Source organism: Protomyctophum bolini, assembly GCF_963924005.1.
Source record: "Protomyctophum bolini genome assembly, chromosome: 21".
Classification (NCBI taxonomy): domain Eukaryota; kingdom Metazoa; phylum Chordata; class Actinopteri; order Myctophiformes; family Myctophidae; genus Protomyctophum; species Protomyctophum bolini.
This window is the reverse complement of record NC_137882.1, coordinates 33,843,801-33,853,596: the sequence shown is the minus strand read 5'-3', so window position 1 is coordinate 33,853,596 and position 9,796 is coordinate 33,843,801.

The window sequence follows — 9,796 nt, the reverse complement described above, 5'->3', positions numbered from 1 at the left end:
ATTAACAGTTTGTGAAAGAAAGGACAGAGGTACAATAATCTAAAATAATAAGCGATGATGCTCCGACCTCGTGCCGATGTTTATCAGCGACCAAGCTCCGTTTAATTGACCGTAGATAAGTAGTATTTAAATATGATGCACATTGGATATAAATTGCTGGGATGTCGCTTCCCGAACACAGTGGCGACATTCCCCCAACATCTATCCGAGTTTTTTCGATGCTCTCTTCTCACGATGCCCCTTCTACACTTATTCTACACTACTCTACATTCCAAAATTGTTTTATTATGGTTATTTTCCAGAATTCCGTGTAGGCCTATTGTTTATTTTAAACAGGTCTTACCTGGAAATAATTATTTCCACATGAAAACAACCCTACCCGGATATCAGTCATTCTGTCATCTTAAAGGCACACACACCTAATAATAATAATTTTAAAAAACAGGGCAATGAAGCATATTTCTTGTACCTTTCTTGGAATGTGTGGAAGCTACAATTATATACCACATGATATAAATAAATGTACATATATAGTATTAAAACAAATTATGAAATGATAATGTTGGGGGGAAAAAGTGGAAGCAGGAATAAAATATTTTATTTACAAGAGAAACTGTAACATGTGTAAGTGTAAGTAAACATGGGCAAGGTGCAACAGCTGAACAAATTATGTCTGTACAACATAGGATATAACAAAAATAAAAGGGGCCATCACAGCAGGGTTTCTCAAAGTGGGTGCTGTGACGGAATACTTGGATATTTGGAATATATCGATATCATTTCAGTTGGTTCACTCATATTCAAGTATAAAGTTATTTTAATCTGTTCTACTGTGTAGAGAGAAGACTTCCGCACACCCGGCAGGCAATTTGGAGCAGGTGTGATGATGACAGAGAGTATACAATGTGAAAGAAGGGACATCCGCACACTGCCACAGCCTGAGGAAGGTCGCGAGACCGAAACGGCTCAATAAAATTGCTCTGAACTAGCAAGTGGCAGTGTGCGGATGTCCCTTCTTTCACAATCTGTTCTACTGGAAATGTCAAATGGATAATCACATACTCTGTCTTAGGGGGAAAGCTTTACATATTTATTCTAAAACAAAATAAAGTGCCATGGAGAAAATGTTTTGAGGGGTGCCTTGAATAAAAAATAGTTAGAGAAGCACTGCATTACAACCATTTAACGAAAGATATGACAGCAATAAGCAACATTGCATTATAGTCAGGAACCCCTTTTTGTAACCATACCCTTCTGTACAGTATTCAAAAGAAATGCTAATATTTGAAGGTTTTCAGAAAACTTAGGTCTCAGTCCAAAATGGGTTAAGAAAATTTATATATATATATATATATATATATATATATATTTAAAGCATAGACCAAGTAGGCTACGCACACACAGACCAAGTCCACTAGACAGTCCTGTAATGTGTTTACACTTTACACGAGAGAAAACAAGCCACCGATGTGTTCAAAGATGTACAATAACTTCAGTTGCCTTCTCCATCAAAATGAAAGTCCTCCCTGCCCGTCTGTCCGCCATGGGGCCAAGAGCTTTCTGCCGCTCACATCTGTAAAGGCTCATACATATTCTGGATTTTCAGTGGTTAGGTGACCACCGAACTACAACATGACATAACGAGCCGCGGTGAAGAGCAAACCACCGCTACCGCTCCAGCACTTCTCTGTTTTTACTCACCACCGCTCAACGTTATTTCAGCTCCGGTGGTCAGCTCACCACCGGAGCGGTGGTCACCTCACCACCGAAAATCCAGACTATGAATAGGCCTTAACTCTCCCCAGATAGAAACATGGACCCAATCCCCACATTTCTAAACACATGGCTGATCTGTTTTAGGCTGTAAACTGTAGGCTACCATATTTTTTTGCTGTGGCTTTTAAACTGTGTTTTATATCGTTCTGTATCAAAGGCACATTATAAATAAAATGTATCTTATATATTTTGTAAGATATAAACAATGACATCATTAGTTCAACACTGTAGAACACATTTCTTCTCCATACATTGTGAGCAGTTAAGGCACATCACATCAGAGTATCAATTCAAGTAGGTTAGTTTCACTGCAACAAAAACACACAATTAGTTTAATTACTCTTTCAGATTCAGATTCAGATTCAGATACCTTTATTTGCCATTGTGTAAAACACATAGGAATTTGCTTTGACATGTGTGCATTTCTTATCTTTTTTCACATAAAACGAAAAAACAACAACAACACAAAACTCTTAACACTCTAAACATGCAAACAGTGAAGGAGGAGCTCAAGCCTTGCAGTGGGTTGAGAACTACAAAATAAAATACATACGTCACACAGGAAACAATAACATTATGTGCACATAATATACCTTAACAGAGGACAAGCAGAGTGGAAGAAAGAGGCCTCACAGCTACTGGCCCAACTTGCATTGTAACCAATTGGATAAGCTTCATTATTTAAAATAACATACCATGGTAGCGCTGAGAACCACTCTGCTCGCCTGTGGAGAATGAGTCAGATCTGCTATTGCACTTGGACTTCCTGCTTTTGAAAAGAGTACTGCATCATGATTGGCTGGTCTGGATCCGTATAGATAAAGCATTACACTTGTTTAGAATAGGGCCCACCATTTTCAATTCATCAAAACATTTAGAGACATACGAATATGCACAACTATATAGTCAAAACAGGAAAGCATCATAAAGGAGGTAGACATAAGTTAATTAAATATAGTGTGTATTTTGATAAAAGCATGCCTAATGTTGATGACACATGACATGTAGCTATGTTTTGATTGATTGGTGTTGTAGAATGGTTACATTTCAAAAGAAAGCACAAGTCAATACAAAACTACTGCTACGAGGATAAAACCATGCAGAAAAAGCATTTTCAATTCATCAGAACATTTAAAGACATATAAACTATTCTATGAAAAAAGGAAATCATATATACAGTTGAAAAAAGGGAAAACGTGAGTATGGAGAAATGGGGGGGGGGGGGGGGACGACTTTAAATTGGCATGGTGCTGCTTGGTCAACACTGACCTCTAGTGGTCAGAGTTGGAATATTAACTGGTCACACAATAACTAGTAAACTCCTAGCAAAACGATAAGTCCCAAAATATAGCATCACTATTATCCTCAAAAACATCATCAAACATCAAAAATATGTCATAGGCTACTGTAAGAAGATGATAATAATAATGCATGTACTCAGGCCTGGAATTCCATCCTTTTAGGTGCAAGGCCACTTGGCCTTTAAGTGTGGTCAACCTTTTGAGGGCACAAGGCCGAGTGCCAGGGCATGAAGGCCATCAATTAAAACTTAAAGGTTCAGAACAGTGCTTCCTAAATAAATAATCACAGCTTTAAATAACAAAATATAAGAAGCTACTGTTGTAAAATACTGTATTGGGGTCCCAGTCCAGAGATGAAAATCATAATGAAATGGCCTATAGGACCCCGTCACCCTAGGCCAATTCATATACATTTAATTTGGGGGGGGGGGGGTCCTTGACATTGAAATGGCTGAGGATCACTGGGTTAAACCGTGAGTTAATTCACAGAAAACACAATGGCGGCCTACATATTCATAACTTTTGAACGAGGGCTTGGTTTAGAAAAGCCTATATTTTGTACTAAAGTAATATATTGAATAACATATAAATCTAGGTTTTAAGGCGAGACTGGCATATGGCATTGTAGAGAGGTTAGTGACAGATGAGATTATCTGTGGGGCTGCAGGACTGAGGACTGAACAGTTTTTTTGTTCTTATACCCGGATTGTATTATAGTTATTTCATTATATCCATGGCATTTGTCTGTCGCTATGCATATGCGACGCAAAAGTACAAGTTTGTTTTGGTCAGTGGGCTAGATAGATAGATCATCTCTGCTCCTTTTGTGGACAGCCACGCTGTTTCGCGTTAGACAAAATTAAAATCAGATGGACCAACGTTAATGCATGTGACGTAGGACCGCATCCACGGTCACAACGGTAGAAAAACATTATTTTGTTTTGAGTGATTTGCAGTCTGACTGGATAGCTAGATTAGCTACACTAGCAGCGTGTGGGCTGAATGCTGGGAAAAACTGAATCCATTCTCTTCGGATCAAAATAGTAATCTCAGCAAGGCAGATGGCTTCTTGGTTAGAGTGGGTGACAATATTATCACACGAAAAAATGAAATTACCTACCTAGGTTCCATCCTGGAGGCTAATCTTTCCAATGATAAAATGGCCACCAACGAAATGAAAAAGGTCAATCAAAGAACAAGATTCCTTTACAGGATCTCCTCACTGGTCAACAAAAACACCTTGAAGACCTTAACAGGAGCCCTCGTACAAGGTTTATTTGACTATGCATGCACCTCTTGGTACCAGCACCTCAAAGGACCTTAAAACAAAGCTCCAGACCTCCCAAAACAAACTGGTCAGGCTCCTACTTGGCCTCACCCCTGCCCGCTTTGACAGGCTGGAATGGCTTATAGGGTCGACGACAGAGTATAGCGATCTTGCAATGGGTCTGGTCCACAAGATTCAATACACCACCAAGATACCCATGCATCTGTCTAAATACTTCCTTAATGTTAACGAAGTCCACACCCACAGCACCAGAGGGAGTGCAACAAACCACGTACAACCCCCCCCCCCCCCCCCCCCCTTTTTGTATAATATGTTTCTTTTCCATTTTTACCTCCTGTATGATGAATTCCTGTTCTTTTCTTTGGCTATATAGAAGTGTCTATTTGTATATCTCTAAATGTTTTGATGAATTGAACAAGGTGGACCCTCTTGTAAACAAGTGTAATGCTTTATTGGGTCGTCCACTCCCAGTTAACAGTCTTTGTATTGAGTTGTGCTTGAAATGTACTGTAATTCTGCAAACTGTTAATAAATATTTAAATCAATCAATCAAAATGATTTACGTTTACTCTGTCAGTGGGTGGCGAGGAGGAGGAGGAGGAGGAGGGCGCGCGCGCGTGCATGTGTGCGTGCGTCATGACGACCAGCGAGGTAGTTAGTTATTAAGGCAAACGGCAAAAGAATCAAAACACTTGGCAAAGTCTAGTTCACCTGAGATGACTATTTAAATGTCTTCCCTTTCTGCAGTGCGTCCTTGAGAGCGTCTTCAACTTGTAGAAACTCGCTCAGTAAGAAAGACAAGAGCCGCTGTCAGGATTTGGAAAATGGAACCAGTTAGCCAGCAAAAAGGAAACATTTGTATATGATCTTTGAAAAAGTTGTTATTGCTTGCCATATCAAGCACGGATATACTCACATACACCAGTCTCTTGTTTTCAGAACTGCTCTGAAACAGCTTGAAAACCTCCTCCAACTTCGTCTTCTTAAAGATGGTTTTCAATGGATCTTAAGGGGCGACAATGGGTGAAGCATACTTTAAGTATTTTAGTCATTTCAAGTCAATTGTAATACTGTACCATTCCCCATCCTGAAATACTGTACCATTCCCCATCCAAGTAGCATCACCATCTAAGACTAAGTCTTAAAGTGATTATTCTAACAACATCTTTCAATGTCACCACAGCAAATCTATTCATCAGGGTCCCTAGGACTGAAGTAGTAAATAAATGAAGAAACTTGCTAGTGGTGCAAGTCAGTGTTTCCCCAATCTGGGAACCCATCTGCAATTTAACAAAAATTGTTTCCAACACTCAGGCATGAAGGAAGCATGAATTCAAGTCTGTTGTTCTCCCCATGACGCCCATACATGGGGACTAGGTTGGCGGAGGGTGTGTAGAGGGATCACATTAGATAATTGACAGGGGTGAAAAATGGGTTAAAAAAATCGTGGGATAAAAAAATATTATAAAAACAGCACCCTCTGATAGTGCAGCACAGAATCTGTTCTTGAGAGATTAGTGTTTCCCAAACACTGGCTTCCTAGTTTAGGGGTTGTGGACCCATTTTGATGTGGTCATTTTGATGTGGTCCCTTTTTTCCACCTTTCACAATGCTATCAATGCATTGAATGATTGAAAGGGACAACATACATAAAAATGTAAGACCATTGAATGCTCTGTAGACCTATTCCAAGATCTCAGTAGCATTATGTGCGTTGATCATCTACTGACCCCAACTCATAACTCATATCAGTCTTAACTGGCCACATAAGTCCCCTAACCTCATATCAGTCTTAACCCGGCCATATAAGTCAGATTTGTCGCTGTCAAAACAGTATAGCTCGCAATGCATTTCCAATGGGAGTCACATGGTTTGACACATTTGTGTTGTACTGTATTGAGGGGGAGGGGGGAAGTCGAAACACAGCCGAAAGCCATACAACAGCTTGTAGTCCAAAATGTTAATAATAATAATATATACGATTTATATAGCGCTTTTCTGGGTACCCAAAGTCGCTTTACAGAAAGAGGTACATATTTATTAGAAAACTATTTAAAAAGGTTTAAAAGTTTAAAAACTAGAAATCAAAATCAAAAGAGGGACAAACAAGAAGGGTGTGTGTGTGTGTGTGTGTGTGTGTGTGTGTGTGTGTGTGTGTGTGTGTGTGTGGGGGGGGGGGGTTATGTAGGGAAAGCCAGTTTGAAAAGGTGGGTTTTGAGTGTGCTTTTGAACATTTCGAGGGTGGGGGCAGCTCTGATGTGAGTTGGGAGTGAGTTCCAGAGAGAAGGGGCAGCCACTGCAAAGGCCTTGTCTCCCCATGTCCGTTTGTTAGATTTGTTGTTGTATCAAACCATGTGACTTCCATTGGAAATGCATTGGGGCGGCGGCCATGACACTTACATCTTGCTTACATCTAGCATGCATCAATGTTGTATATGCTAGATCGAAAGGTGCGAGTGAGGACTTAAGTGTCAGTAATAGTGGGACTAACGAGAGGCCGGACCAATGCCACACTATACTTGTAGGGCACGTACACATGTCGCAGATGAGCCGAAGGGCCCTGGCCCTCGTGTCGTCCATGTCCTCCTCGGTGGGTCGCTTCTTGACGGCGTCCTTCTTGGGCGGCGTCGGTTCAAGTGGCGCCGGCGACCCGCCGGGCCACCGCCGCTCACGCAGGTCGTTGACGCGTGCAGTCATGTTCTCTTCGGTCGGGATATTTTTGCTTATGAGGGAATTCAGCCTTGGAAAAGAGGTATATAGAGAGAGGATATATGGGGTCACTAAATCAAATGTCCTGTGAGAGAACTCACTGTGAGAGAGAGAGAGAGAGTGGTGAAACATATTAAAGAATTAGCCTTACTTTTTGTACTTGAAGAGCCAAGCGATGACATTAATCACCTTCAAACAGGCGGAATCGTCTGGAAGACACGAGAACAATCATAATCAATTTAAACATTACTGAATAATACCACGATGCTGTGAAGATGAAGCAACGAGCATTGGGCAGTGGTGGAAAAGGTACTCACATTGCTTTACTTGAGTAAAAGTGTCAATACTGCAATGGAGAAATACTCTGTTACGAGTAAAAGTCCAGAATTCAAAATGTACTTGGGTGAAAGTACAAAAGTATTGGCATCAAATTGTAGTCAAGTTCCCTACCAAAAGTTGAAAGCACCAAAAGTAGAAACTACTCGCAATCGAGACACATTGTGAGCTTCTAGATCGGCTATTTTCAAATGGTAGAAATGTATGTAGGGCGGAAGTGGTTAATGTATGTTTTGTAATCATATTTAAATCTACAAAGTAACTAAAGTTGTCAAATAATTGTAGTGGAGTAAAAGTACAATATTTTCCTCCGAAATGTAGTGGAGTAGAAGTAAACGTACTGCAAATTTGACATACTCAAGTAAAGTACAAATACCTCAACATTGTATACTTAAGTACACTACACTACTAAGTGTACTTAGTTACTGGAATTGGGCATTGACTGCTGAACAAACCAGATATTTCTTTTAACAGCTCCATGATGGTTTCGGGGGCTTTGTGTCGCTTCAAGCTGGCCTTCCTCTGGAAATGCTTCTCGTCCTCTTTCGGCAGAGTCCCTTGATCCTCCAGTGTCGTTTCTTGGAGTCCACGGGGCTCGGCGTCCAAACGCGGCTTTTTCTTTCCAGAAGACTTTCCACGGAAACTGATCCAACCGTCTACGCACAGGCCATCGGACGCAATGTCACAATCCTCACCTGAGCCCTCTGGGGATTCTTCTGCTATCGTGGGCCAGTCTTCATTTCCGGCGTCTACATGTGAGCTGTGCAGGAGCTGTAAAAGAAACCATCAGGATCTGCTCGTGACAGTTCATTCAACATATTCAGTTCACAGTACATCTAAGCCTCCGATTTCCAATTAGCCCTTCCCTAAAGCCCACCACAAAAGTGATTGTCCGATGGCAATCCAAATAGTTTATTTCATTTTGACGTTTCTGCTAAATAACACCATACAACTGCCATTACCCTTTTCATGTCACGCACCCTATAGAGGGCGTTCGCGCACCACAAGGGGTGCACCCACCACAGTTTGGGAACTCCTGTTCTAATGCAAAATGACCACAAAGCGACAAATGCTGGCGATTGCCTGCCTCCTTTATTCCAGTGGTTCTCAAAGTAGGGTCTGCCGGGGACCGCCAGGTGCCCTTGAGGGAGTTGCAGGGGGTCCACAGCAAAAAATAGTGACTGTAGCATCAAGCTTATTTTAACTTTACTTTAAATCCATATACATGGCTGGGATCTGTCTGTGTTTCTGTTCACCTCATCATCCTGTTGCCCGGTGGTCAGCAAGGTGGCCAAGCCGCTGAGAAGGTCAAGTTCGTCTTGGTTCAGCTCAGGGCCGAGGAACTGAAAGACTGGCTGGCTGCGACCAATCTGATCATCAGCAACCACCTCCTGCACAGCAAAATGACATGGGTAGTATAAGAAGATCTGCTAGTGCTGGAATGCTGTTGTTACGGCATGTATAGTATATGTATAGTTTAATTATATAGATATTCCACTGTTACTTTCTTAGCTTATGCATGTTTCATGATAAATGTTTTTATGTGATGTATTCCCATGCTTTTTTGTTCTTGCTTAATGTAAGTCGCTCTGGATTAAGAGCGTCTGCTAAATGCCTAAATTGTAAATTGTGGTTTATTTAACAGGGACAATACAAAAGACAATGTATCAAGTTATAAAAACATGAAACCGTTGTATTCGTTGCAGTCGTGAGGAAACCATTTTTGAGGTTTTAGATTTCTTTTTGGCATAAATCAGTGCTATTGATCACCCTTACGACTGTGTGTTGTTTCGAAAATATTGAACCAATGGAAAGTAGTAAAAACACTTTGGACAAAACCTCTTAACTCCGTTGGACCCTCAACATGTACAGTATGCTAAAACAACTAAAGCTCTAGCTACACCAAAGGGTCACCATGCAACTCCTTGGGTCAAAACGGTTGCAAGGAGTTAACGCAAAAAAACGTCTTGACCCTTTGGTGTGGTTTGGGCCATTGAATTCCATGCGTTGAATCACTAGGATCAACGTGCAACAAGACATATCACACCGCAGGGACAACGCTAAAACCATCTTCACCCTTTGGTGTGGTTATGGCTTAACTCCACCACCGTCACCTCTCTCATGCAAGTAATTGACAATATATAAACTCACAACACCAACTTTGATGAGGCAGTAGGCCTATTGCTTTGTTTTGAAACTATAAGGTTTTCTTAATTTCCTGAAAAAAGAATAATTTTAATTTCCTGAAAAATTCACATTTTGCAGTTAAGAGGTTTCTTCCCGACAGCAGAGATATGGTTCATAGCCGAGGCTAATTTGCGACCCTAGTTAGACCTTTCTATACAAAAATCTACTCACAAAAAACAATCTTTTACAAAGAATAATC